Source organism: Halichoerus grypus, chromosome 10, assembly GCF_964656455.1.
Source record: "Halichoerus grypus chromosome 10, mHalGry1.hap1.1, whole genome shotgun sequence".
NCBI classification, from domain to species: Eukaryota; Metazoa; Chordata; class Mammalia; order Carnivora; family Phocidae; genus Halichoerus; species Halichoerus grypus.
The window spans coordinates 108546624-108572915 of record NC_135721.1 but is presented as its reverse complement, the minus strand read 5'-3'; the positions used below and the strand labels follow the sequence as shown (position 1 = coordinate 108572915).

Genomic DNA, 26292 nt, shown 5'->3' with positions numbered 1-26292 from the left:
AGTGAGCCAGCCAGGTGCCCCCTAGATGGCTACTTTCAGATCTAGGATCCTGGTTTAGAACCATCACACAATTCAAAACTGTCATGATACTTCTGATTCTGTACTTGCTGCCTATCAAACTTCTGTAAAAATGTCGTACCCAGGGGTGCCTGGGTGGCTCAGCTCAGTCAGTTAAGCGTCTGCCTTTGACTCAGGTTGTGTCCCAGGGTCCTGGGATCGAGCCCCACGTCAGGCTCCCTGCTGCCCGCTTCTCCCTCTCTCTCTGCCTGCCACTCCCCTTGCTTGTGCTCTCCCTCTCTGTCAAATAAATAAAATCTTAAAAAAAATAAAAAATTGACGTACCCAATAGACAATCTCCAATGCTTATAATCTTGATACATATGCACTAGAGGTGGGAGATGCCTGAGAGTTCTCCCTGCTCCCCCTCCTTGTTACTTAAATGTGACCTCAGTAGGTTTCCAATCTATAGAATTTTCCCTCCAATGTGGGACATTACGCCCAGGAAAGGTCTTTCTGAGCACTGAGGGACAAAAGGCCACTGAATTAGAAGAATCTGCTGATCAGCAATGCTTTTGGAGAAAGAGCTTGATCAAAAGGGGGGAAATGTGAAAATTTATAAAGGGAAACCTCACTAAAGTGGAGTCAGGAGGCTAGAAGGGGGAGTCAGTACCACTGAATGCCAACTGTAGGAAAAATTGTCAATTACAACCCCAACAGAAGAATCTCAACAGGAAAGAATCATCAATAACAGGCCCCAAAAGGGGGAAAAAGTACATAGTATCTCATATAAGAAATTAACCACCCCTGCAACTCAGCCAAAGATAAACCCTCCTCACCCTGAACTGCTTTTCTCCAAAGGACTTTTGTTCAAAATAACCCCTTCCGACTTCCTCATTCTCCATAAAACAACCTTTTTCTCCTTTGTTTGTTGGACATAGCTTGCATGTCCAAAATTGCAGCTCTCAGTTAATAAACCCAAATAAACCCATTTTTGCTGGTAAAATTAACTTTTTTTCAGGTTAATGTACCATACCTGTGCAATTTCATTTTCACAACAACCCTCGGAAACTACTGGGTCCACACTTCACAAGTAAGAAAACCCAAGAGGGCTGAGGCCTGGTCAAGGTCCTGGAGCTCCTACAAGATGTGACAGAATAGGGGTCAGAGCCCATCACGGCCTGTGACAACTGAGCTTTATGATTCTACACTGCTTTCAATGCCACCACTACAATAAACTGGCGGTGCTGTATTTGTGGGGGAAACAGAAGAGAAGATTTGATTACTTAAAAATCACCTTATTTTAAAACATCTTACAAATGTATTGGGAGGGTGCTTATAAAAAAAGCTGGCTCATATTCTATTTATTAAGATGGATTATCAATAGGTACACAGATGTTCATTTTATTGTTTTATATACTCTTACACCTGTTTCACAATAAAAAAGAACCCAGAGCCTGACCTGGGAGGCTGTCTCTGGAACACCAGGCACCAGTAAGAGCCTGGCCCACCATCGTAAAGAAAAACACAGCTGATGAGTTTAGCCAGATACCAAGAAGTGTCTTGTTAGAAAACGGTTATGTTGCAAACCTTTTTTTTTTTTTTTCTTAAATGCTGCAACTCTTTCTACTGTTTGTTGCGAGTAGCATCACAATCACTGATGGCTTTGAGGTAAAAAAGCACACAAATGCCATCAGACATGTACCAGTCCAGCCTTGAAGAAGTCTCCAGTGATCCTAGTTTTTTAATTTCGGAAACTAAACATTGGTCTTTTGCTGTTTGAGACAAAAAAATTATTACTCGTTTTAATTGATGAGCGTATGAATGGAGAAACTGTTTCTCTCTTGCTAAAACATTTTGCATTCAAGGCGGAATAAAAAGGTAATTTATTTCCAAAAATAAAATCTTCATAACCATAAATCTATTCTAAGCTATGTTTATTAAAAATGTACAGAGTGAGAACAAAAGCACCAAGGCAACATCCATCAATGAAGATTAGTCAAGAAGAGGAATAATGAAAATACCAGGGGAAAAAAGTAACCAAAGAAACACTTTAGAAGAACAGCTTATTTTCAGTTGAACTGAAATGATATATGTTGTCCTTTGAGAAGTGCAAGTTGCACAATATGTGTAGTATAATCCCATTTTTATTAAAAGTGTAATTATATAGAACATATTTGTAGACAGAAGAAAGGGCCGGAAAGGATAAAGATCAAACCGCCTTTAAGTGTAGGGGGTAAAAGAGGCTCATGTAACTTTCAAAATTTGCTTTATCCAATTCTGACAAGTTAGAATTATTTTCCAACATGTGTATGCTTCTTTCGTAAATCCTTTAAAAGGCTAAAAAATATTAATTAAAAAAAAAAAAAAACTTCCATGAGGGCAAAACTGCAAATTAACAAAATGTCACTTTAGCTACTAATCAGAGAAAAACTGTAAAGGGGCAAGTGCCAGTACTATGACCCCACGAAGATTTGTTTTTGGAAAGTATTTTTTAAGCTGATTAGTAAAACCAGGGTTTGGAAGGACTGGCTGTCTACTCCACTAGACTATCAGAGACCAAAACACAGAATCGGGTCAGAAGTTCTAATACTGGAAAAATACAAATGTATTTTTGAGAGAGAAATTAACAGGAGGAGCCAGTCAACAAAAGCAAGACTGAGTTAGTTATCAGTGCGCATCCTTGAACTTCTGTCCTAGCGGGAGCCTGCACCCCTCCCCTTTGTATGCCACCACACTCTGGAAATGTGCAGACCTGCCCTTTGCACACAAGGTTACAAGGCTGAGATCAAAGCCCAGGCCCCTGTGAGCAATTCAGAGGAAACGTCGCTTGGAGCTCAATGACGCCCCACCTGACTTTCCCCCGGAAAGGCCACTCTGAACACACAAGAAAATATTCACAGCTCTTCTCTAGTTTCTTAATTGGGGTATGCAAAGGTCCTAAGTGCTACGGTTTCCAGGTTTTGATTTCACAGAGGAAAAAACACACAAAAAAATTGGCGGGGGGTGGGGGGTAACAGACATATATATAGAACTGTTATCTTTATATTTTACCATTTCCTTAAAAAAGGATGTTAATACTTCAGAAGCAGGGCGCCTGGGTGGCTCAGTCGTTAAGCGTCTGCCTTCAGCTCAGGTCATGATCCCGGGGTCCTGGGATCGAGTCCCACATCGGGCTCCCTGCTCAGCGGGAAGCCTGCTTCTCCCTCTCCCACTCCCCCTGCTTCTGTTCCCTCTCTTGCTGTGTCTCTCTCTGTCATGTGAATAAATAAAATCTTAAAAAAAAAAAAAAACTTCAGAAGCAGGAAAGATACAGCCCTGGGGCCAGTACCATTCACCAACCAGAAACTGAGCAACCAAATCATTTTGTCAATTCAGTACATGCCAAAAAGGCTGACAAAATACCTACTCCTAATTCAAAAAACAAATACAAAACCTCTTTCATGAAACAAAATACTTGCTGAACAGGACAAAGGATATCTTCTGAAAACAAGGGCAAACACAAGATACTATGTACTCTTCATGCTTTTACATTGAGTTTGTATTTTTTAACTGATTTAAAAGAAGCACATGTATGTAACCCAAAAATCTAGGTGAAATGGGCAATTTCCTTAAAACAATTTTTTAAAACCCTGAACAAATAATAGTACACAAATAGAGAAAATCACAAAAGCAAAGAACTGTGCTCAAAAAAAGATGCCAGGCTTAAGACAAATTTACAGTTACATCCTAACCTTCCTGGTAACGAAATAGGAAATGGGAAACCTTCCCAATTCCTTCTGGGAAAACTGACAAGCTAACAAAGAAAGCAAAAGAGAAGAAAACTGTATGTTAACTTCACTTGCCAGTCCTAGATTTTTTTTTTTTTTTTTAAACTTTTGCAAATTTGACATGCAAAGAACGACATCTGGTTTCAATCTTGATTTCTTTGATCCATGTGTCTATAGTTCTCTTATGAACTGTTAAAGTGCCTTTTGTCCATTTTTTTCAGTATGTTTGATTTTTTTTTCTTATTCACTTGTAAGAGCTCCTTACAAATTAAGGACTTTAACCCTTTGTCATGTTGCAAATATTTTCCCCAGAAAAAGTAAATGACTGCTTTTTCCTCTCTGTTTATATCACTTGAAATAAAGGATAGCTTTTTCATCTCTCGAAAGTCAAATCTAGTATCTTTTTGCAATTGCTTCTAATACTTTTGTGCTTAGGAAGCCCCTCCTCATTCCAAGATCAGAGAAATATTCACCTTCATTTTCAGCAAGATGTTTTTGGTCAAAATAATTTTTAAATGTTTAACATCCATCCCTTTAAAAATGCATATCCAGGGGCACCTGGGTGGCTTAGCTGGTCAAGCAGCCGGCTCTTGGTTTCAGCTCAAGTCATGATCTCAGGGTCCTGGGGATTGAGCCTTGCATCAGGCTCCCCACTCAGCAGGGAGTCTGCTTGAGATTCTCTCCCTTTCCCTCTGCCCCTCCCCCTGCTTGTGTGACAGCCCATCCTGTCCCCTCTGCCCCCTCTCAAATAAATAAATCTTTTAAAAAAATAAAAATGCATATCCAATAAAATCATTGCTCTAGGAAAATAACTAGATGAGTATAATTATATTCACTTTAGTTGTAAAACAAGTCAACGTCCAATATTTAAGGGCTGGCTAACTAAATTATGACAGTAAAATGCTTTATGATAAAACACTACAAAGCCATTCAGGAAAACAGTCATGCTCTATTACTAAGTGGGGGGAGGGAGGGATGAGGCAGAACACCCCCATTTTTATATAAAAACTATATTTGTTTTTATATAAAACAGTCTAGATACTTTAAAATATTAACAGTGATCCTCCCTGGGTGTCAGATTGCATGTGGGGTCCTATTTCTTTATGCTTTTCTCTTTTACATTACTAATGAACATTTATTGTATTTGTGATTAAAAAAAAAAGCTTAAAATTCATAAATATATATGCAAAACAAGCCACTAAAACTAATTTTGCCCACATGCTTAAGTTGCAACTGTCTTTCAAAAAAATTAAAAATGCCTTTCCTTCACTTAACACATTTAATCCCATATTACAAATAGGATAATAATGACTTAATTCAAGAAAAATGGAGGCTTGCCAATCTTCCTAATTACCCAAAAGATCTAAGGAGTAATGTCTGATTTATATTCCTGGCAAAATGACCAAATTAAAAACACAGCCCAATGACAATTATCAGTGGTAATAAGTCAAGCTCAGCTAACACAAACGGTTCCATTTTTCCTTAATAAACTGTGCCTTAGCACGTGAACATGTACAGCTGAGTTCAACTAAGCTGAAAAGCTAACCCCAAAAGCTTCCCTGTCAGACTGGACGGACGTGCCTTTATGCTCTAATGCCCCAATCTCTCTCTGAACAGCCCCATTCTCTGCCTATTGGTGCGGGGTGCTCCTTGACACACCCAGACTTGACAGCTCAAGGGCGCTCCCTTGCTATCATTCCCCCCCTTCCTGTACCCATTTCCGGGGCCTCATTACTGTGGAAGACAGGAGTAATTTTGGAGTAGAACCAGGGGTGTGTGTGAAGAGGGAGGACAAGATCCCCCCCTGGGACCTGCTAACCCCAGAACTCCCTACAACTTTTCCAAAGTGCCAGAGAATGATCACAATTAGGTAATACCTGTAATCAGATTAAAGTAACTCAGGGTCAGAATTTTGAACTCAGAACCAGGGAAGACCTGGAGATGGTCATGTGAGGGTCTCAGACAGGCTACTTCTCCCCAGATGTACCTCAGTATCCTGCCCAAGATGGTGCTCCATAATGGTTGGGTGGGAGAATGAACACAAAGGGTAAATTAGAAATCCCACAGACCCACCCGCTAAGGGCAGTGAAGGGCACAGAGGGGGAAGCAGAGACTCACACCCGGTTAGAAGCAGCAAGAGAACAGATTCCAACAGATTCCCACTAGAAACTGTGGAGAGGAAAATAATAATGCCTGGATAGGCACAGAGAGCACCTAGTGCCTACTCCAAGTCCTGTGCTACCCGTGTTATTAACATCCCGCCCACGACCTCAGGAGTTAACAAGACTCACAAGGACTGAAAACTAGTTAGGACAAGCGTTTCCAGAGACCTGGAATACAGATGAAGTCCATATTTTGGAAAAAGCCTAAAGGATATAATTAGAAAAAGTTACTTGAGGCTATTATTGAAGCATGATGCAAAAGTCTCAATTTTTTAATAGTACCGGCGCAAAAGGAATGAAAGCACAAGAACTCCATCGACCCAAAACAGACATCATACATGCCCAAAGGGGAAAGTACTGAACATCAAAAGTGTCAAAATTTAAAACTGGAGTGGAAAGCTTGTCACTGACAATCTAGCCCCACTTTCTGGCTCTTTAGAGTAACAGCACCCAACTTCCGGGTGATCCCACTTAAAGTTCCCATTCATTGGGACCAGGATGGTGAAAAATCTTCAAGTTCATATTTAACTTCTTAAAATTCAGCTGATTATTCCCATCATACTTTAAAAGACAAGCAGATTTGAAATCTAAAAAACCTTTTAAGCAAAATCACATTCCGACAGATTCTTATTCATCTTTAAGAAAAACGTTTCGTTTGAAACTTTAGAGTCTGAAAAATGAGGTGGTTTTTTTTTTTTGAAAACTAAAGCCCTAAAAATGATCTACAAATAAAACTTCCTGGATACATCATAAAATTACACGACAAATTGGGAAACATATTTGTAACATTTACTGAAGTGCTAATACCCTTGCTATAAAAAGAACTGCTATAAATCACCAGGAGAAAGATGGAACAGAAAACTAGAAAAATTGGTAAAGGAAATAAATAAGCCAAACAAAATATAAATGGCCCAAAAAAACTCAGAAGTGTTCAAACTCACTAGTTACCAAAGAAAAGCAGAATAAACATAATGATTCTATTCTTTGCCCAAATTGGTTAAAAAAAGGGGGGGAGGGTCAGGAAAGTTTAACATAGCAATAATTCCCAGTACCATTAACCTGGATGTAGTAAGTATCCTGCATATACGTTATGTAACAAAGCCTTAAAAATGTAAACGATGTCCCTTCCAAAAAAGTAGTCTAAAGAAATAATCTGAAAAATGCACACAGATTTCCATACAAGGCTGTTCACTATTGTATTATGTTCACCACAGCAAAAAATGGCTCATAAGCTAAATGCCCAACAATGGAAGGATTTGTCAAATAAAACATGATGCATTCAGCACAAATGAGCTGTTAAAAGCCATGTTTTAAAGGGCTATTTAATGATTTAGTCATTTGCCTAAGGTACACTGCTAAATTAAAAAAAAAAAGAAAAAAGAAAACTGGTTTAAATAGCCCCTGTATCTCTATTTCAAAATACAAATATACATGTGTTCATATGTACATGTACACAAACAAAAAATTTTACTTTCAAATAAAGAAAAAATATTCAATGAGTAAAATAAGCTATTTTATGTGTTTCCACCAGTCTTAATATTCTTTAATATGCTAAGACAGGACACCAGGCTCACTTTCAGGCATTTTCCCAGTAATTCCGACCTTAATTCTGATCAATTCTGACCAATAGCTTCATATACTTCTATAGTAATTCTAACCAATAATTTCAGTGCTCTTTATACAACAATCCCTAAAATAGCTGTGCATTTCCTGCATATTCTTCTCAAATCAGCCCATTTCCTATCGCAGAAAAGCAAAAGAGAAATGACACTCCCCAGGGAGTGCTCTATCCTTGCTCCCTATACAGACCACAGACAACTACACACACCCAGGAGAAAGTAAAAAGCAAAATCCTTTTATTTCTCAGGAAAACAACGTCAGTGGTCAGATTAAATGAAGAAAAAGGGGGGCGCCTGGGTGGCTCAGTTGGTTAAGCGTCTGCCTTCAGCTCAGGCCATGATCCCAGGGTCCTGGGATCGAGCCCCGCATCGGGCTCCCTGCTCAGCAGGGAGCCTGCTTCTCCCCCCTGCCTGCCGCTTCTCCCCCCTGCCTGCGCACTCTCTCGCTCTGACAAAATCTTTAAAAAAAAAAAAAAAATGAAGAAAAAGTACACAGACCTCTCTAGCACATTTCTCACCAAAGTGACCACATGCCTCACACCTGCAGCCCCACAGCTAGCAGGATGCACACTTCATCCCACTGCACGTTCGGTCAACTATGCACAGGCTCTAAAAGGGGTAAATATCTGCGCCTGACCTCACTTAGAGCAATGGTTCTCAACCCTGACCGCACAATGGAATCACCTGGGAAATTTTTTTTCTTTCTTAATCCCAACAGTTAGGCTGTACTCCTGATCAAGTGCACCTTAGTCTCTGGGATGACACCAGGCAGCTGTAGTTTTTTAAAGTTTTCCAGATGATTCCAATTTGCTGTCAAGGTTAAGGACCACTGACCAGAACATGTTTTTCAAACAATACATTAACACCCCATGAACATGAATAGAGAAATCAATTCACGGAGCTGGGGCCAGCAATTATTTTAACTAAAAAATAAAAAGAATGGAACGGGCTAGAATAAGCTAGAATATAAAATGCATTGCTCCTAGTGCAAATAGATATTATCTCATGAAATTTTTCAGTTAAAAATATGTAGTTCTTGGCAATACTATCGAGACTGATCTACAGATTCAATGCAATCACTATCAAAATCCCATCTGCCTTTCTGGCAAAAATTGACAAAATGATCCTAAAATTCAAATAAAAATGCAAAGGACCAGAATAGCCAAAACAACCTTGGAAAAGAACAAAACTGGAGGACTCGTGCTTTCCAATTTCAAAACTTAATACAAGGCTATAGTAATTAAGATATCCGGGCATAAGGATGGACAAATAGATCTATGGGACAGAACAGAGAATCCAGAAATAAACCGTAACATTTATGGTCAGGTGATTTTCAACAAGGGTGCCAGGACAATTCAATGAGGAAAGAATAGTCTTCAACAAATGGTGCTGAGAGAACTGGAAATCACACATTAAGGAATGAAGTTGGACCCCTACCTCACACCATATACAAAAATTAACTCAAAACCAATCAAGGAATGCCTGAGTGGCTCAGTCGGTTAAGCGTCTGCCTTCAGCTCAGGTCATGATCCCAGGGTCCTGGGATCGAGTCCCGCATCGGGCTCCCTGCTCAGCGGGAAGCCTGCTTCTCCCTCTGCCTCTGCCTGCCGCCCCCACCCCCCGCTTGTGCTTGCTCTCTGTCTCCCTCTCTCGCTGACAAATAAATAAATACTTTAAAAAAAAAAAATCAAAGACCTAAATCTAAAACTATAAAACTCTTAGGAGTGCCTGGCTGGCTCAGTTGGAAGGGCATGCAACTCTTGATCTCGGATTCGTGAGTTCGAGCCCCACGTCAGGTATAGACTACTTAAAAAAATAAAAAATACTATAAAACTCTTAGAAAACATAGGGGCAAACATATAGGAAAAGGTAAATCTTCGCGACTTTGGGTTAGGCAATGGTTTCTTAGATATGACATCAAAACCACAAGCAACAACAACAAAATAAGTAAATGAGACTTGACCAGAATTAAAAACTTGTGTTTTGGGTGCCTGGGTGGGTTCGGTCGGTTAAGCACCAGACTCTTGATTTTGGCTCAAGTCATGATCTCAGGGTTGTGAGATCTGAGTCCCATGTCAGGCTCCATGCTCAGCAGGGAGTCTACTTGAGATTCTTACCCTCTCCCTCTGCCTCACCCCACTTCCGCTTTCTCTCTAAAATAAATTAAATCTTGGGGCGCCTGGGTGGCTCAGTCGTTAAGCGTCTGCCTTCGGCTCAGGTCATGATCCCAGGGTCCTGGGATCGAGCCCCGCATCGGGCTCCTCACTCTGCGGGAAGCCTGCTTCTCCCTCTCCCACTCCCCTTGCTTGTGTTCCCTCTCTCGCTGTCTCTCTCTGTCAAATAAATAAATAAAAATCTTTAAAAAAATAAAATAAAATAAATCTTTAAAAAAAACAACTTTTGTTTCAAAAGGACATCAGAAAGTAAAAGGTAACCTATAAAATGGGGAAAATTTATAAACTTTATATCAGATAAGAGACTGGTACATAAAAAATTAACAATAAAAAGACAACGACCCAATTTAAAAATGGGCAAAGGATTTGAATAGACATTTCTCCAAAGACATTACATAAATGGCCAATAAGCACATGAAAAGAGACCCCCCCCCCCCTTAGTCATTAGGGAAATGCAAATGAAATCCGCAATGAGATAACACTTCATACCCACTAGAATGGCTATCACCAAATAGACAGGCAGTAACAAGTGCTGGTGAGGATGTGGAGAAATTGCTACTGTCCATATTGCCCACCCACCTACTCTGGAAAATTTGGCGGTTCCTGAAAATGTTAAACACAGAATTATCATATAACCCAGTAATCCCACACTTTGATATTTATCCAAAAGAACAGAAACATGATCACACAAACACGTGTACAGCAACATGCACAGAGGCATTATTCATAGCAGCTACAACGTAGAAACACCCCAAATGTCCATCAACTGACTAATAATACAGCACTGACACATGCCACAACATGGATAAATCATAAAAACATGCTAAAAGCCCATCACAAAAGAGCACATATGGTATGATTCCATTTATATGAAATGGATATGGATAAAGCAAATCCATAGAAACAGTGTAGGGTCGTGGTTGCCAGAAGCTGAGGGGAGGGAAGAATGGGGACTGACCACTAATAGGTACGGGGTTTTCTTTTTGGGCTGATAAAAATGGTTTGGAAATGAAAAGTGGCGGTGGCTACAACTCAGTGTATATACTAAAACAACTGAAGCATACCCTTTAAAAAGGTGGGTTTTATGGAATAACAACTCAGTAAAGTTTTTTGTTTTTTGGGGTTTTTTTTGCAGGTTATTCTGTGTCGAGAGTTCCTTCCCCACCATTCCCTCAGAACCTCATGCAGTTCCTTTACCATAGGATAGTTCGGATAAATAACCTTTCCAACTCACAGGCGGAGTCGTGTATGGATTTCATGACCACATCACAAACTCAATTCAGGGCATCGCAACTAATTTTTTCATGAAATAGGAGTATAAGATTTCAGAATTCACAGCATACAAAGTTATGTATGGTTTTTGTGCAACTTGTTTGAGACGCGCACAAACACACTTGATGCATATATACTTATCAATGAGTCAGTCAAAACAAAGTCTGGAAAATGTACTTCAGGAGTTGACTGACACCTGACACCTACTCAAAACAAAACAAAACAAAACAAAAATAAGGATGAGATTTTAAGAGTTGAAAACAGAAATTGGAGGAAAAAAAAAGTTGAAGCCACTCTGGAGCATTGCCCTAAGTACTGAACTAAATGCTAGGAAAAGTGAGCTGGACCCCGTCTGCTTTTACTGCCCAAGTAATAATATAAGATTCCCTATCCCATCCACCCCCGCCAGGGCTTCCGAGGGGGTGCAGAGCAGCATCTGGGGCCCCTGGTCAATGAGCCCACAGCTGATCCCACAGGGAGTTCAAGAGGTGAGGGTGCAAACCCATCATTTGAAACTGGGGGGAGGAGTGGGGACACAGGCTGCAGGATGGGCAGCCTGGACGTGCAGGGCCTGAACTCACACCGGGTGTCAGGAAGCAGGTGCAAAAAGCAGAACTTCAACAGAAGAGGCAAATCGAGATTGCTAGAGTATTCAGTTTATCTTCACAGGGATGAAAGAGAAAGGAAAGGAAACAAGAAGCCACAAAAACTTCTCTGAGGGAGAGCACATTTTCAAAGACTGCGGGTCAGAATCTCCAACACAAAAGATGCCAGGAGCTGCACAATATGACAGCATGGTTAGAAAATAGAGGCCCTGGGGATGAACCTGAAGATAAGACAGAACTCCTATAATTCCCCCTGGCAAGAAATTTGAGGTCATCCTCAAATCAGCAGGGAAACTGAACTTCTTTGTGGAGAATTACCACAATAACAGGGACAGATTCTACCAAGGATTTTTGTGGTACACAAAATTCCAGGGTCAATGTCAAGGTGACAAACTTTGTTCATTCAAAAACATTATGTATATATAATACTGCAATTTAGTGAAAAAGACCTTGAAAAGAGGACACTTCTTCAATATCATAAAAGATTATATACAATAATGCGTTCCAGTAAAAACTGACTAAAAGGACCGTCACATTAAAACCTGTTCTATAAATACTAATTTATTAAGAAAAAGAAACGTATGGGGCACCCGACTGGCTCAGTCAGGAGAGCATGCAACTCTTGATCTCGGGGTAGTGAGTTCAAGCCCCTCACTGGGCGCAGAGCCTAATTTAAAAAAAAAAAAAGAGAGAGAGAGAGAGAGAGAGAAAAGAAAAAGGAAAAAAGAAACATATAAGAAAAAAACCCCAGGGCGCCTGGGTGGCTCAGTCGTTAAGCGTCTGCCTTCGGCTCAGGTCATGATCCCAGGGTCCTGGGATCGAGTCCCACATCGGGCTCCCTGCTCGGCAGGAAGCCTGCTTCTCCCTCTCCCACTCCCCCTGCTTGTGTTCCTGCTCTCGCTCTCTGTCAAATAAATAAAATCTTTAAAAAAAAAAAAAAGAAAAGAACCCCAAAAGGGGGCTCCTGGATGGCTCAGTTAAGCATCTGACTTCCGCTCAGGTCATAATCTTGGGGTCCTGGGATCGAATCCCATGCAGGGCTCCCTGCTCAGCGGGGAATCTGCTTAAGATTCTCTCTCTCCCTCTCCCCCTCTACCTTGTACGTTCTCTAAAATAAATAAATCTTTAAAAAAAAATAACTTTTTATTTCGTTAGGACACAGATTTTGGCTAACATAACTACCCTGAGTAATACAAGTGGCTGGTTCTAAGATATACAGACTGCAATCAGGTACTTTCTCTATTCTTGCTCTTTACCAGTGGGAGGAAGGGAGGGGCAAGGGGAAATCACCTCATTCTAAATAAATATTTTTAAATAAAGAGCAATAAACAAGTAATCTGCAGACATTTATTAAGGAAAAAACATCTAGAAAAATGAAAGCTATAAAAGATCTGCATAAACCCAAAGATTTATGTTCACAAACAGAATAATTCATTAGGAAGATGACAAGTCTCCCCAAATTTATATACATTTAATAAAATTTCCCATTAAGTTATTTTGAAACCCTAAAATGAAAAATACAGGATAAAAAAAAAAAAGAACAGAGCATAGGCACTACCAGACAGTAAAGCCTACTATAGAGTGATTATAATGATGAAAATAGCAAGGTGATGGCAAAGGAATAGACAGATAAATGGAATAAAACAGCAAGTCCCACAACAGATCTAAGGATTCAGCATATGACTAAGGTGTCATTTTATTTTAATAAGACAAGGATGAAAACGAATAAATGGTGCTGGAAAAAATGTAGAGGAAAAAATAATCCTTACTCCATGCCACACTCCAAGTATTAAATAACAGCCAAATATTTTTAAAAAGAACGAAGAAACAGGGGCGCCTGGGTGGCTGAGGCATTAAGCGTCTGCCTTGGGCTCAGGTCATGATCCCAGGGTCCTGGGATCGAGCCCCGCATCGGGCTCCCTGTTCTGTAGGAAGCCTGCTTCTCCCTCTTCTACTCCCCCTGCTTGTGTTCCCTCTCTCGCTGTGTCTCTCTCTGTCAAATAAATAAATAAAATCTTAAAAAAAAAAAAAAAAAAGTAACAAAGAAACATATAAAGGAATATTAATAAAATCTTGGGGTAGAGAAGGCACGAGAAAGAAGAAGATTGACAGATCTGAATTCAAAGCATAGACAAATATTTGCAACTTATGACAAAAAAATGCAAATCTTAATGGCTTATTTCTCAAACAGAGTGAAAGTAGGATTAAAATAACACATCCAGTAGCATCAACTTTACTCAAAGATTAAGGAGGAAAAATGTTTCATATTAAACCAAGCACTGATGTTTCTGGAATAGAATAAAAAATTCACATTATTTCAGAAGATTTAAAAGAAGTGCCATGCCTGTTATACTCCCTAACACTTCCAAACACGCATATATTCCCCATACCATACTTCTGTGGAATAATTTGTTAATCAGTGTCTTAATATATAAAGAGTTCTCGATGATAAAATATGAATTCAACAGAAAGTGTTCAGCACTGATGTCATCCATACCACTGTGAAGCAGAGGTAATCAAACTCTTACTAAAAAAAGGGCCAGAAAGCAAATATCTCAGGCCTGCAGGTCATATGGTGTTTCGAATGCACAAGGCTGTGCTTTCAGTAAAACCTGATTTACCAGAACAGGTCGGGGCGGGGGGGGGGGGGGGGGGGGGGTTGTTCTCTCACTGGCAGCATCCGAAATGCAAATTATCGGGTCCCACCCAGACCTTCTGAATGAGAAACTCTCCAGTTTGAGTTCTACCACGTCAGACAAGGAAGAGATTGTACCCCCAAGCCAGCGGATCTGCCTTTGGAGACAGCAAAGGATTTCAGCCAGCACTGCGGAGGGGACAAGAGAGCCAAACCAATTTGACTATATGAGGAACAGCAGTTCCAGCAGTGCTCTCCATCAGAAGAGGGGTGGAGAAAGACCATCCACAGAGGCCTAACACCACGGCCTCCTGGATGAAGGGATGGTCCAGAATGAAAACGCTAATACAAGTTTAATTTAATGAAGCTGGTGGCAAAGGAATATCACCTCAAAGGGAGACCATGTAAAAGAAAGGCCTATGTGTTGGGGGGAGGGGGGTGTCTTTGTGGATGATTCCTACAGGAAATGCCAGGGGGAACTAACAGAAGGAACAAAGGACCCCGCGGCTCCTGGCTGGCTCAATCAGTGGAGCGTGCCACTCTTGATCTCCGTCAGGGTTGTGGGTTCGAGCCCTACGTTGGGCGTTGGATGTAGAGGTTACTTAAAAAAATAAAATCTTAAAAAAAAAAAAAAAGGGAGGAGCAAAGAACCAAGCTGGGGTACACAGAGGAAACACCATAGCCAGGAATGAAAAACAGGCCAGATTAGAGAAGGGGGGGAGCAAGAAGGATCCAGACCTCAGCCCCCTCAGCTGTAAAGTGGGAACCAGAGTAATACCCATTTCCCAGGGCTGCCGTAATCAAAGGACATTAGTGAACACAGGAGGTGCTAAGCAGAGCACCCGGCACCCAACACTAGCTTCTCTACCCTCTTCTATGCCAACAGGAACGTACAAACCCAGAGCTTCAGACAAGACTTGGGAAGGGCAGTCTATCACTGAGGGCCCCAGATTACTGGAGGTTAAGAGTAGAAATCAAGACCCAAGAGTGAACTCAGGTAAGTTACCCAAACTCCAGATTCTTCATCGATAAAATGCAGCCCAGAACGCCTCTGCCTGCCAGTTGCTGGGACTAACAATATGGACCGCAAGTGCTCAGCACAGAGCTGATGTGCAGTGTTAGTGGGCCCCGTAACTCATGGGGCCCGCTGTCCAGTCTTTCTTGGGTCCCCTCTACTGCCTGAAGAGGCTCCCAGAGGAGAAGTGCATTTTATTACTTCGAATGAAGAAGGCTTTCCTGACCGCTGACCAGAGAAAGCCATGGTTTGGGGCAGCCAGGTAAGCAATGGCCCAAGGCAACTCTGACCCCCTCAACTGAAGGACTCACTGAGGCTGCAGAGAAACAATGAATAAGGAAGAACTGGAGTCATAAGGATGGCCAACAGAAAGGCTTGGGGCCGCAATCTAAAGCTACTGAACAGTGCACGGCAGTGAGGATACTTAAGTCCGAAGTATGACCCTCTGTGAAATTATCCATTGTTCACCACTGTGTTCATTACACTTGAATACTTAGACGTTTCTGTATAGAGCATATATGCAGATCCTGCCTACCACACTTCCTGGGATATAGGAATTTTCAAAGGTCATTTTTGATGAATCCAGCTCTTTGCTTTTTGTGCTATCTTTAGATTCTAGGCCTGCATAACATGCAACCCCACTGAAGTAGTGCAAGAAATGGTTATTGAATAAATGAGTAGATGGAACTCTCCTTCGTGGAGTACATTTTCAGAGGGCCCTAGAAGCCACCTACATCTGAAGTCAGGGACTTGCCGAGGTCAGAGGAGAGAATTAAGACTACGGACATCGAGAAGTTCTCAGAAAGATTTACATTTCCGCAGAGGAGGAGCTCCCCCAAACACCCACTCCCCCTCCCTTTATGACTACATTTGGGTTTGTCAGGTTGGCATGACAACATGCCCTAAACCTGCTCCTCAGCCATCTCAGACATCTTGGGTTCCTTTCATTCTAAGTGCTCAGGCCAGAAACTTGGACATTGCCCTCAACTCTCTTTTGTACATACCGCCCCCACCTCGATTATCTGGTCTATCAGAGATCTCCTCAGCCCCACCTCAGAATCCCATCACTTCTCACCACCTCCATGACTACCCGCCATCACCCTGGTCTGACCACCACCCTCAGCCCTCACCCAGGAGGTCACCCTGCTGCCCTGCCCTCCCTGCTTCTAGTTGATTCTCAAACATCAATAACCAGCATGTCCCTGTTAAAAGCTAGGTCAGTCCCTGTCCCCTCTACTCAAAACCCTCCATCGGCTCCCATTCTCCTCAAAGTAAAATCCATAGACCTTACTGTCACATGGCCTTACATGATTCAACTCCCACTGTCTCTTTGACCCCAAAAACCAAATGCTCTCCTCCTGCCTCAGGGCCTTTGCATCTGCTGCTGCCTCCACTGGAAACATTCCGCCCTCAGATATCCCCATGACTCACTTCCTTCACATCTTCACTTAAAGGTGACTCAGGCCTTCCCTGTCTATCCTTCCTAACATTTCAGCTCCCACGCCAGCATTTAATACCCTCAATCCTGCCAGATTCTTCTTCAGGGCATGAAATCTCTTTGCCTCCTCATCAGAGTGTGAGCTCCATGTGGGCAGAGAATCTCCATGCAGCAACCAGAGCACCAAAAACACTGCCTGGCACACCGCAGGTTCTCAATAAATGTACTAAATATGTGAAAATCCTATGAAAAGTATAAGCTGCAAGCAAACCTCAATTATTCAAGTGTCAACGATCTAGAACCTACGACAAAATAACAGGCTAGAAATAGCAAAGCTGGGGAGAAAAGGAAGACAGTGCCATAAGGCACACACAGTATGCCTTATGGTATCAGTAATGCACAGCTCAGTAATGCACAGCTTAACCTGGAGCAGGAAATGTTCCCTAGCAAAAGAATAAAAGCCCAGACAGGCGGTCCTCTGAGAAGAGAATAACTGGAAGAACAGCAGGGAGTAAAAATGAATTAATGAGGCTAGCTGGCATTGGGAACAGACCAGTGTGTTGGGAGTTTTATAGGCAAGGCCTGGAAACAGGTCAGGGAAGGACTGTAAAATGTTTAAATTAGAAAAGAAGCCTAAGAGGATTAAATAAAAATAAGTTTTTAAAAAGCTTTCATTTACAAGTACAAAGCACTATGTAATTGCAAATTATGACTGCTGACTTTTAATTCCCTTAAGCAAAATGGGAAAATTCCTCAAGATACCAGTGGTGCCAGAAAGGAGTCCCCAAAAGGATCCCAGCTTTGTCTTTAGAGACACTGAACAGGATGGCAATAGCCAATTCAGGACTTCTAATATCCCAGACCTTAGGCTCCTTGAGGGCAAAAGACGGAATGTTACTCACCAATGATTTGTTCAACAGCACCTGGCACCAAATTAGCAGATGGACTACCGGAAGGCTATGTGAGCTCGCTCCTGCCACACCTAACTCCTGCACTACTAAGACCTCTAGCCTTTGCTACGCAAACGAGACAGACGATGTAGCTGGCATGAAACCTAGCAAAACCCTCTACAGATATTCTAGCCAAGTACTTTCATAAGCATTTTTGAAACATCCTAACAGACATTAGAACTCAGCTTCATTAACTTTGCCACAGTCAGAAAATACAACTGCCATGCAACCATGTGAAAAAAGAAAAAAAGTCAATATGTAAAGTTCCTGAAATACCTCTTTCCTTAAAAAAAAAAAAAAAAAAAATCACTCCCCACTCAGAGCAAAAAAAAAAAACCAAGAGAAATGCCCTGGAATTCAAAGAAAGAATCGGTCGCCATTTTGACAAAGGAAATGGTCTAGAAAGCAGATAGCTCCTGCTCAGGCTGTCAGGTGAAACAGGTAGCTTGGCTGGACACACCTGCTCACCTCTTTCAACTAACAGGTGTGCCATAAGGGCTTACCACCTCTGGCCATTTAAAAGGCTGGTGCCCAAATGCTATTAAATTCTGGATAAGTGAAAAGAGACCACTAGTGTGACAGGTTCACAAGTGATCCTGATAAGAGTCCACCATAACGCAGGACAGAATTCCGAATCTCTGAGCTGAAAGGCCCTTTATAAATCTCACCATATTCCAACACCTTCGGGGCTATCCAGGGAAAGTCATGTGCGAAGGTAAAAAGGCAGGTGTAGACAACTGGAAATGGTGAGGCCCCAGCCCAACAGCATTCAAATGCAAAATCATAAAAATAAAAAACCTTCAGCTACCCCGGATTCTTGTCTCTGGCTTTAGAGAGGAAGAAACTGGCCGCGAGAAGTCACATGGCCAATTAATGACAGCTCAAACCAGACTGCCTCGGGACTCCCGGTCCCATGTCCTCGCACATCACCGGCCTTCTCAGCACACCCAAACGTCAGCAGGGACAGCATCGTCCCCCTCCCATCTTCCAGCATTGCAAGAATAAAAGTAACAGCCCCCGCTGACGCCCCAGACCCAGAAATCAATTATGGGTGACTTTCTTCCACCTGCAGTTACCCTCATTTACCCTTTGCTCTGACAATCAAGAATTTCTCATCAGTCATGCTTAAAACCCCCAGCCTATAGGCCGAGTTCCTGTCAGCTACCCACTCAAGGGTATATCCAGAGTCAAAGGACGGTGAAAATTCTGAGCCCTTAAAGTAGTCACACTCGAAAATGTCAATTTCTCCTTCCAGCAAGGTAGCAACAAGGGGAATTCGCGACCCCCGGGGGAACAGGCCGAAGAGAAAGGCCCTGGGGTCCGAGGAGCGGCTTCTAAAATTACTTGGCGCAGCCTTTGTAGGAGAGAAGAAAGCAAAAAATGTACAAGGCACCCCCCGCCGCCCTCTTGATGGCCCTGAATTCCGGGGGCGCGGGGATGCCCGCGCGCACCTCCCGGGGAGGGACGAGGGGAGAGCGACCCCAGGACGCGCGGGCCGAGGGCCCGGGAGGAGGCGGCGGCCGCGGCCAGCCGGGTCCCGGGGGACCCACTTACCTCCCCGCGGCGCGGCCTGAGGGCCCGAGCGCGCTGCGGCTCCCGGGGAGGGCAGGGTGAGCGCCCAGGGGCCCGAGCGGGCCCGGTGGGGCGGCGGAGGCTGGGGGTTCGCCGGGCATCCACGGGTCCCGCGGCCACCCAGGCCCGCGAGTGCGGGGACCCGGGGGACCGGCCGGGGCTGGGGGGGCGCAGGCCGCGCCGCGGGGCCGGTGACAGCGCGCGGGGGCCGTGCCAGGCCGGCCTCGTGGGCGCGGCGGGCACCTCGCGGCCCGGCCCGGCAGGTGCGGCTCGCGGGCAGGGCGGGGGACGCGGCGGCCCGGCTCTCACCTGGCTGCAGCTCGCTGGGCTCCCGTCCTGCCGCCGCGCCTCGGCGCCGCAGTGCCAGCCGCCGCCGCCGCCGCCGCCGCCTCCGCCTCCGGTCCCCGCGACAGCCGCCTGCAAAATGGCGCCGCGGAGGGGCGGGCCGGGGGCGGGGAGCCGCGGAGCCGCCCGCCCCCGCGCCGGCCCGGGACCCACCTCCCTCTCCGCCCCCGACCCCCCGCCCGCCGGCCTCCCCCGGGGGAGGGGCTGCCCCCCCTCACGCGGGGTCCCGGGCTGGGCAGCCGGCCCCCACCCCAGCCGCTCCCCGCGGCGTTCCCCGCGCGCACCCCCACCCCATGTCCCTTTGAGCTCCCCTCCCTGCGTGGAAATCGCCCCCCTTCTCGCGCCTTCCCGCCACACCTGCTCCTGGGGCCCACCTGGAATGCAGAGCTCCCGCCCGGAGCCTCCCCCTCCCGGCTCCCCCCTTTTACCCTGCCTGACACTGAGCCCTGTCATCGCTGCGGGAAGATAATCGTGCAGTTGGCGCGATGCATTGGGCTCAGGGGGCTGGAGGTTTTAAGGCAATTTCACCGTTTCTCGGGTTAGGCCGTCAGGTTTTTTTAACTTACTGGAGGAGAGGTCCTCATTACATCATGCAGACACGGTAATACAGCCCGAGGTTTCTCAGACTCCACTGCCCTGGGGATCGTGTTTAACTGCGGGTTGTGATTCAGCGGGTCTGGGGTGCAGCCCGAGATACTGCATTTCTAAAACGCCCCGTGGTGATGCCGCTGAGCGGAAGGGGCTGCAGGTAAAATTTAGCGCATCGCAGCCCCACCTTGAGCGCTTGGGTGAGACGCACGTGGTTGGGCCCCACCCCCCACACACACCCGGGCTGCTGAGGCCGGAGGTCTGGAGCGAGAGGAACTTGCATTTCTGACAGCTTCCCAGGTGATGCTGCAGCTGCCGTCTGATGTTCACACTCCGCGAGCCACTGCTGAAGACTATCTGAATACACGGCCAGAAACAAACAAAATAACACTAATAATTAGCACTCTCCTAGCACCTTCCATCTTGAAACCACTGTGGTGGTTGCTGTTTCCACCGAATAACAACTGACTAGTTCCCCCAAGCAACTCTCGAGAGAGCTGAAGAATTGTGGACTGTGTTTGACCTGACATGGGGAGGAGCAGATTTCATCATCGGAATTTTCTGCCTGTTTTACACACTTTGGGGAACTCCATGTTATAGGTATCAATGGGGGGGGGGGGGAGTATGACTAGCAACTGGGAATTTCATCAAATACAAAGTGTAGTCTGTTTGTAAGAGTTATGTGTCATCATGTTTACCTCTCTAATAACTTGTATGTTTAAAATACAAGAGTTGGCTTGTAAAATTCAGTACACATTTTATTGTATGTCAACTATACTTGAATTAAAAAAACATTTTTTCTACATTGGAAGGTCAGGTGTTCTGATCCTCATTGAAGTTGGAGGAAGTAAGAGATGAAAAGCCTGTGACCAACACCTAGAGAAAAATTCACGTCCCCTCTCCATGTAACATCCTCAGCAGTGAGAGTGTTTTCTAGCCAACCTTTATTTTGGGGGGTGAGGAGTACTATGGGTCCTGCTCAGCCAGGAATGCGAGATCTGGGATAGAAAAAGGAGGGAGTCTTCAATGCATCTTCAGGGTCTCTTTCTCCCTCACAGATTTTCTCTATCCTAAAAAAAACTTCCACTATCCCAGCCTCTCTTCCTTCCCCCTCCTTCCCATCACTCCTCAGGCTAATGCTGTCACTCCCTGCTTTCTCAGACGTCACCAGTGACCTTCTAATAGCCAAATCCAATTGCCTGTTTAGAACCCTTATTTTCTATGGAGATGGCTCTGTAACCTTCCATTCACTTCTCCCTCCTTCTTGAAACTCTTTTTTAGGGATAATACCACTGGGTCTTACATGTCCTACACCCCCCACTTCCTTCTCAATGATGTAAGAGTTGCCCCATGCTCACCCCTAAAAAGATTAGTTTTTACTAACATTTCCTTTCTCTCCCATCTTTTCCCTTGCTCTTTCTTCTCGAATCCCCTCTGAAAGGCAACATTTCCTCATGGTTCCCAGTCTCTCTCTCTCTCTCAACCAGATATCTTTCTGAACTTTTGGACACACATTTCCGATTGCCCTAGATAACCTCCCTAGATACTACCCAGGAATTTTAAATATGGCATCTCCCTACTCCTTCTTCTCCTACTACAGACTTGCTTCTTATCTGGGTTCTCCCATTTTGCCACCAGAAACTTTGAAGTTGACTTTGGCTGCCTGTTCTCAGCCCCCATGTCCATTCTGTCAACCTATGTATGGCCAATTGGAACAAGGAAGTGTATCTGGAATTCTCTTCTCTGCAGGTATCATCCCAGACCCTCACTGGCTCTTCCTTGGACTGTTGAAAAAGTTTCTCTCTGGCCTCTTGGCCTCAAGAGTTATCTCCCAAAGCCATCCTTGTTATCATCCCAAAACACAGAATTGACCACTTCCCCCGCTTCTGGAAATTCTTGGGGGCCTCCGGGTCTGGTAAAAAAAAAAAAAGAAACAGAATATAGGCTATTTCCCAGCACAGCATTCAGGGCCCTTTGCCAGCTAGTCTCCAGCTGCTTCTTTTTTTCTGGACAAAGTACCACTTTTTGCAGCTAGCAGATGGGAGTTGGTATCAGGGGATGACCTTGACTTCAACCTTGGAGGGTTCTTGCGAGGATTAAATGAGATCTTTTATATAAAGTGCTTATTCAGGGCTGGAATACATAAGTATATTTTACATAGTCAATATGTATCCATGTCTTTATTTTTATATAATTATTTTTATCATCAGTTCAAAAAATACATGAATAATTTCCTAGTCGTTTCATTTTCCTATTTCCTATTCATTTTCCTTTCCTAGTATAGAAGATACAAACAGGGTTTTTTTTCTTTCCCCTTAACTTCTCTAAACTAAATCAGCAGAACGTTTTGTGACCTGGATAATTTGATTGAAATTTCTGTCATTTCCAGGCTGTGTTATTTTTGAGAGGTAATTGTAGCTTGGGGGCTATTCCATCTTTATACAGTGCTTTTCTTTACCATATTTATTTCCGATATCTCTCTGGAGTATAGAACTGAGATTGGCAAACTTTCCACAAAGGGCCTGATAGCGAATGTCTTAGGCTTTGTGGGCCAAGAGGCAAAATCAAGGATATTATATGGGTGGTTATAAAATGAGAGAAAATGAATTTCCACAAATTTTTTATGGATGAAATTCAAAATACAACTATAGCAATTGGGTATAAGCTTTTTGTAGTACAAGTCTGTTAATGAGAAGAACGGAATGGGGGGGGGGGCAACAGGGAATAAGATTTGCTTCATTTGACTCAAAGCTAGTGTCTCCAGTATCATCAAATCGGTCACAAATGCGCATCTGTAAAAACCATTCTTAGATGGTACAAAAACAGGCCGTGGGGTGTAGTCTGCCAACCCCTGATCTAAACCATAACTCCCCTCACTTTGGGTTGTTTCCTCAGGGTAATATGGGGCCAATATAATTTATAATAGATCTTCAGTGATAGAAGAAAGCAAAACGACGGTCATTTCAAAGTCTTTTCTTCTAACTCTGAGAAAGTGCTTGGAGCAGAGGGTGGAAGCTTCATCCATACACCACGTCTTGGTGTCAGAAGAACTGACACTTTCTAAATCAGACTCACATTGGCATATGCCCAGGTATGAGGCAGCCTGGGAGAGCCCAAGATCTGCCTGAATAATCTCTCTCTCTCTTTTTTTTTTACATGCTCAAGGATGTGCATTGCAGCATTGTTTCAAATAGGAAAAAAAAAAAAACCTGAAACGCAACCCAAATGTGCAACAACTGGGGAATGGCTGAATAAACTGGAGTATATTTCACTGTATGAAATACCATGTAGCCCTCGCACTGCCCCCAGCCCCATGCTCTTTTAAAAATTGCTATATAATTCGCATACCACAGTAGTCACCATTTAAAGTATTCAGTTCAGCGGGTTTTAGTATATTGGCAAAGCTGTATGGCCATTAACATTATATAACTTCAGAACATTTCATCACCCCAAAAAGAAACCCTATACCTATTATCAGTAGTTCCCCCCTATTTCCCCATTCCTCCAGCCCCTGGCAACCACTAATCTACACTCTATTTCTATGGATTTGCCTATTCTGGACATTGAATATAAATCAAATCACATTAATATGTGGTCCTCTGCAATCAGCTGTTTTCACCTAGCACAATGTTTTCAAGGTTCATCCATGTTGCAGCATGTGTCAGCACCTCGTTTTTTTTTCCTTTTTAAGATTTATTTATTCATTTTAGAGAGAGTGAGAGAGAGAGAGAGCACATGCGCCCACGAGCATGGGGGGGGGGAGTAGAGAGAGAGAGAATCTCAAGCAGACTCTGCACTGAGTGTGGAGCCCAAGGCCGGGGATCAATCTCAAGGCCTGACCTCACTTCCTGAGCCGAAACCAAGAGTCCCGACGCTCAACCGACTGCACCACCCAAGCGCCCCTTGTTTCTTTTTTAAATTGTGGTAAAATATCTCTATAACATAAAATTTACCATTTTAACTATTGAAGTGTACAATTCAGGGGCATTAAGTGCATTCGCACAGTTTTGTAACCATCGTCACTATCCACCTCCAGAAAGTTTTCATGACCCCAAACTGAAACTGTGTCCCCATGAAGCACTAACTCCCCGTGGCCCCTTGGTAAGGACTAGTCTACTTCCGTCTCTGTGAATTTGCCTATTCTAGGTGCCTCGCATAAGTGGAATCATACGATATTTGTCTTTTGTTTTCAAGGGTTGTCCCTGCTGTAGTTTGTATCAGAATTCCCCTCCTAAAATACTCCGTTGTATGCTTATACCATAAAATGCCACCCTGACCACCAGGCTGGCCACCAGGAGAGACCCAGCTATGAGTACAGCCATCGTCGGGGACATAGTGTCCTCAGGGTCCCCGGAGTGGCTAGGAGTGCAGGAAAAGCAATCTGCAAGGAGGAAGGCAGGATGAGAGGCTAGGGGTGCTGCCGGAGGGGTTATGACCGTACAGGGGGTCAGGCCGGGAGCAGGCATGGCAGAGGTGGCCTGAGGCCTGGGAGGGACTTGTGCTCAGTGGTTGACGACTGGAGACCCCCACCCAGCCCTTCTCTGAGGGCTGGGGGCCTCTATTCTCCATCAAGGGGCAGAAACGTAGTCATCAATATATCATTTTCCCCCTATCAGACTGGCAAAGATTAATAACATCCAAGGCTGGAAGAATATTAATAACATCCAAGGCTGGTAAAAGCACAGGGAGATAGGCTTTCTCAAAATCTGTGGGAAGGAGTCTAAGCTGGTCTGCCTTTTGGGAATGTAATTTGGCAATATCGATCTGTTTCAGTGCACGCCCTGTATCTGTTAAAATATCTATTTAAGTGTAGCCACCTTTAACTCAGAACACCAGTTCTGGGGATCTATCTGACACAAGCCCACGCTGGAGGCCACAGGGTGCTCAAGGAAGCAAACTTCCCTGTCCCTTGGGCCTCCTTCATGCCCCCTCCTTCACTCAGCAGCCCCTCCTGGCCTCCTGGCCCCTCCCTAGCCCTCTCACTATGCTCTCTCTGAACCCCAGGCCCACCTGATCCAGTGGAAGCCCAGCCCGGGGCGGCCATGAAGGCCTGCACCACGACACAAGAGGGGTCTGCCATCCGAACAGCCCTCTGCCCTTTATTTGTCCTTCACAAGTGACCTCTCCTACCTGCACTGCCCCCCCACCCCACTCCCCGCCAATAACCTCAAGTTCCCTATCTAACCATTTGCCCCTACTCCCAGCTTCCTGTTTCCCACCTGGGAGACCATTCCTGGGAGGTGCTTCCCACAGCCCCACTTGCCTATGAGGGACCCCCCCCCTCCTCCCAGCCTCTCTGGAGAGTCCCCTCCCTCAGGTAGCCTCCCGTGCATCTCAGCACTCACCACCCCCTTCTGCAACCCACATCCTCCCAGCTCTGGCACCTCTCTCCCCTTCTCAACTCAGCTTCTGTAAAGAGCCACCTCCGTCCCTGTCTCCAACCTGAGATCATCCTCTCTTCTCCCCCTGACAATCTGGCTTCTGTCCCTGTTTTCCTCTGAACCTACCCAGGTGAACTAGCCATTTCCTTCAAATTGCACAATCTAGGGGATCTTTTCTGTGCGTACCTTACTGGAATTTTCTGGAGGCATTTGGCAGAGCCAGCACAGTGTTCTCTCACGAAAATCTCTCCTCCTTTGGCTTTGTGGCTGCATTTCCTACTGTTCTTCTATGTCTCCGGCCATATTTTTCCCTCCTCTTTCTCAGACTCCTATTCCTCCTGTCCCTTCAAACACTGGTGTTGGGAGTGGGAGAGTGTGTCCATTTCCATTCCTTCCATTCTCCTAAAAAACCCTTCAAGGGCTTCACTGTTCCTTCTGCCTGGATTATCTTAACCTTTCCTCTGGATCATTCTTACTCCTTGTTTAAGTTCCCCCCCACCCCACCCCTGCCCTTGGACTCTCCTGGAAATCTCCCCTGAACCCCTAGGCTGGTATAAGTGTACCCCTGCATACTACCCAGGATTTAGAATGAAATTATATTGAAACACTTTGTTTTTCTGTCTTGTTCCCCTGCCTCAGTAATTGTCAGGTCCTCCAGGCTAGAGATCTTGATTTATGTACCTCTGCATGCTGGCTCATCACAGGATGCCTGCCACACAGTAGATGCTCAGGAAGTAGTCAAGGATGTCAGCTCTTGGACTGAACCACC

The 26292-nt window shown here is 44.3% G+C and overlaps 1 protein-coding gene across 3 annotated transcripts in view; it reads right to left on the bottom strand.

Moving 5' to 3' along the window:
• SLC23A2 (solute carrier family 23 member 2) overlaps positions 1 to 19642 on the bottom strand; it is a 134475-nt gene extending 114833 nt beyond the window's left edge. The window contains exon 1 of one of the 3 annotated variants that reach the window (XM_036093283.2): positions 19519 to 19642. The gene's annotated coding sequence lies outside the window, so the exon portion shown is untranslated. The remainder of the gene's footprint in view (positions 1 to 19518) is intronic. The other 2 variants (XM_036093284.2, XM_036093287.2) reach the window with 2 other exon arrangements.
• Positions 19643 to 26292: the final 6650 nt, after the last annotated feature.